The sequence below is a fragment of the Rutidosis leptorrhynchoides genome, chromosome 1 (genome assembly GCF_046630445.1).
Source record: "Rutidosis leptorrhynchoides isolate AG116_Rl617_1_P2 chromosome 1, CSIRO_AGI_Rlap_v1, whole genome shotgun sequence".
In the NCBI taxonomy this organism is placed as follows: domain Eukaryota; kingdom Viridiplantae; phylum Streptophyta; class Magnoliopsida; order Asterales; family Asteraceae; genus Rutidosis; species Rutidosis leptorrhynchoides.
Genome location: NC_092333.1, coordinates 79743331 through 79747494, shown reverse-complemented (window position 1 = coordinate 79747494; position 4164 = coordinate 79743331). Strand labels below are relative to the sequence as shown.

General features: G+C 40.6%; 1 non-coding gene across 1 annotated transcript; it reads left to right on the top strand.

Annotated features, from left to right (window-relative positions):
- Nucleotides 1-3218: 3218 nt before the first annotated feature.
- LOC139886952 (small nucleolar RNA R71) lies at nt 3219-3324 on the top strand. Its single transcript, XR_011772809.1, has one exon. It is a non-coding gene; the product is annotated as a small nucleolar RNA R71 (small nucleolar RNA).
- Nucleotides 3325-4164: the final 840 nt, after the last annotated feature.

Genomic DNA, 4164 nt, shown 5'->3' with positions numbered 1-4164 from the left:
TATTCCCCTTTTTATTAAGTCTGGTAATCTAAGAATTAGAGAACAGACACCCTAATTGACGCGAATCCTAAAGATAGATCTATTGGGCCTAACAAACCCCATCCAAAGTACCAGATGCTTTAGTACTTCAAAATTTATATCATATCCGAAGGGTGTCCCGGAATGATGGGGATATTCTTATATATGCATCTTGTTAATGTCGGTTACCAGGTGTTCACCATATGAATGATTTTTATCTCTATGTATGGGATGTGTATTGAAATATGAAATCTTGTGGTCTATTATTATGATTTGATATATATAGGTTAAACCTATAACTCACCAACATTTTTGTTGACGTTTTAAGCATGTTTATTCTCAGGTGATTATTAAGAGCTTCCGCTGTCGCATACTTAAATAAGGACGAGATTTGGAGTCCATGCTTTTATGATATTGTGTAAAAACTGCATTCAAGAAACTTATTTTGTTGTAACATATTTGTATTGTAAACCATTATGTAATGGTCGTGTGTAAACAGGATAGTTTAGATTATCATTATTTGATAATCTACGTAAAGCTTTTTAAACCTTTATTGATGAAATAAAGGTTATGGTTTGTTTTAAAATGAATGTAGTCTTTGAAAAACGTCTCATATAGAGGTCAAAACCTCGCAACGAAATCAATTAATATGGAACGTTTTTAATCAATAAGAATGGGACATTTCAAGTAGTGCTCGTTCTTTTCGTGAGAACGGAAGTGCGCATCCAGCTAAGGCATTATAAACCCTAGAGTAAATGATCTTCTGATCTCGACAGAATCTTGTTTCGAGAATAGTGCGAACCACTGAATTATGCTCTCGTTGCCTTTCTTCGTGATAGATATGATCGTGAAGAGAATTGATAAAGTCTTGAATGCGTTCGTCTAGGATTTCAACATCATTGTCTTCTCTTCAGAGATAGAGGTGGTGCTCTTCTCTGATAGCCATGATTCGTTCTGTTAAGCGTAGCGAAAAGTCAATGGTTGACTTCCGGATGGCTTCGAGAATGTCTTCAAATTCATCGATATCATTGATGAAGGTGATCATGTCTGCATGTGTGGATATAACCGGAATTTGATCTGAAGAAGAGTCCGGCTCCCCTTGATCTGGTTCGGTTGGGGAGTGTGAGTTAGTCAGAATGTCTTCATGATGCTCTTCCTCGTCATCATCGGTATCTTGCTCCTCTGAGGATGCGTCTGATGAACGGGCTTCTTCAATATTCTGATTCTCCACTTTGATACTTACAGGATCAATTTCTATATCCTTAACATCAGCCTTGACGGTCTTCTTCTTGAAGCGAATGATTAAACTGTGATCTGCTGTCTCAAGCTTCATTATTTCTTCATGACGCTCAGTGCTTGGAACGGGTGCTGTCGCAGTTTCTTTTACGTCTTCCATTTCCTCTTCCACTTTAGATTCCTCCTCTTCCTCTATTTCTTCGCTGGGATCCTCTTCTTCCATTGCTGGGTCGTCTACAGGCTGTGATTCGACACCCATCTCCACATCATCGGCTGGTGGTAAAGACTCATCATCGGAAGTGATCCGTCTAGTGGAAATAGCAAACATCTCTGCCTGTCCAGAAAGATCGGTTGGTCGGTCAATTTTGAAGGTAACGCTCTCCCCATGTGATTGTAAGATCATGATTTGATTGTACACATCAATGACAGTCCTAGCCGTATTCATAAAAGGTCTTTCTAACACTACTGAGGTGTGTAGGTCTTCCTTAATATCCATTACTACGAAATCCGTAGGATACAAGAATTTGTTGACTTTCACCAAGACGTTCTCAACTATGCCCTTAGGATATCGAATTGTATGATCGGCAAGTTGGATTGTCATTTTGGTTGGTGACAAGCCTCCTAACTCTAATCTCTTGTAGAGAGAGTAGGGGATTAGGTTGATACTTGCTCCTAAATCTGCTAGCGCATGAATGGTTCCAGATTGGTAGATTGAACACGGGGATACAAATCAGTCCGTATCTCCTAGCTTAGGTGGTAGAGAGTTTCTGAGTAATACAGAGCATTCTTCACTCAGTGGAATTTTGTTAGAGTCTGGTATCCTCTCCTTTGTAGAAAGAAGCCTTCGGATGTATCTCTTCTGGTTGGGAACTTTGGACATGGTGTCCAGGAATCTTCCATCAAGTTTGAAAGAATCAAGCTTAGATGGTTCTCCTTGTAGCCTCCCAGGATAAGGTAGTGCTGAAATATTCGACAAACTTTGCTTGATGGAAGATTCCTGGACACCATGTCCAAAGTTCCCAACCAGAAGAGATACGCGAACTGGAGTTTCAGGAGTCAGCTTCTGAGTATATGTTGATTTGTTCTTGAGCCTAGCTGACCTTCTCCTTGGTTCTTCCTCCGGGATTACGGAATCCATTTGCTTTGCTTCTTCTATGTGTGGATTTTGGATAGTATTACTTGGCAATCTTCCCTGCGGTCAGGTTTCAAGGCGTTGTGATAACTGTCCGAGCTGTGTTTCCAAACTTTTGAGCAGAGCCAATTGATTTCTCATTAGTATCTCCGTCTGATCTTGTCTGGCTGCAGTTCTCTGATTTAGCTGCTGTTGTCCTTGAATGAACTGAGTTAACTGTTCATCAGCTCCGAGAGTGGGGTTGGCTGCTTTTGTAATCTGGGTGGTAGGGGAATTTTCCTCAACTGAGGGACCAGTGAGTGGAAGTGGTTAATCGTAGGTCAATTGAGATTGTTGGGCTGGATAAGGTGGATAGCGATAGCGGAAAGGTTGATTGCTCCGCTGAAATTGATTAACCCTTGGTGGTTGATTGAATCCGGGATTTGGTGGACGAGCTGGGTATTGAACGTAACAGACTGAACCGTCAGGATTCTCATACTCAACTTAATATTCTTCAGTGGGTTGCGGGTTGGTACAATTTACACAAGCCTGAGCTTGGTTAACCTGCTGCGGCTGCGTCTTCAATTCTCCGAGTTGTTTGGCAAGAGATTCCATCTTATCTGTGAGGGATTTGATGGCCTCTGTTTGATTGTTAAGTGCGGAGAGCGGGGCAGATGATGAAGTTGTTTCACCACTGTTCCAGTCATGATGATGCATCGTCATGTTCTCGAGTAATTCCCATGCTTCATCTGCGGTTTGGTTCATCAGATTCCCTTGAGCTGCTGCATCGATCGTCGTCCTATGATTTACCGTAAGACCATTGTAGAAGGTACATATTTGGGCTGACCGTTCTAACTGGTGATTAGGGCATTCTTCAGCAAGGTTTTGAAACGCTCCCATGCGGTGTAAAGAGATTCATCATAACTCTGTTTGAAGTTAATGATGTCATTCTTCAGCTTGGTTTGTTTAGAAGGAGGGAAATATTTGGTTAGAAATTTAGTCGCCATCTTCGTCCATGACGTGATGGAATCTTTTTCCAATCCTTCAAACCAAGTTTGAGCATGATGAGTGAGAGAATAGGGGAACAAGTATAGCCGGACTATATCTTGTCCTATCCCTGGCTGTTTGTAGGAGTTCGAAAGAGATATGAATTTATCAAGGTGAGAATTTGGATCGTCATTCGGTAATCCATGAAACTGACAGCTATTTTGAATGAGCTAAATGATGTGATGTTTTAACTCGAACGAGTGTCCTTGAATCTATGGAAATCTAATTGGTCCTCCTCGGCCTTCAATCGAGGATTTGGTATTTTCTGCTAAAGTAACGCGTAACGCTATTTGGTTTCTGATTCGTGCTTTCTTGCGTGCTTTAGAGATTATTGTGTCTGGATCAGGTACGAATAACAACGGCCCTGGTCTAGATCGGGTTTGGGTCATACACTGGGTATGCCTTTTTGTTTTTAATTTTTCGCAAATACACTAAATTATAATAAACTAAACTAATTTATTCTAAGATAATTTTAACTCTAAGGCAATCTAGTCTAATCTAATTGTAACCTAAGTTAATCTAAGGTAATCTAATCTAAGGTAAACTAAAGTAATCTTGAGTAATCTAATCTAATTAACTAACTATCCTACGGTGGAATATGTTTTTGGTTCTGGCTACCGATTCCCTGGTATTTCAGTAACAAAGCTCCGCACAAACTATTCAACAAACCAAGTGGCCAGGCCGACTACGGAGAGGCAGGATCCTTTTGGTTCTAATATAATTGGCGAATGTTCGGAAAATCCAATAACCAA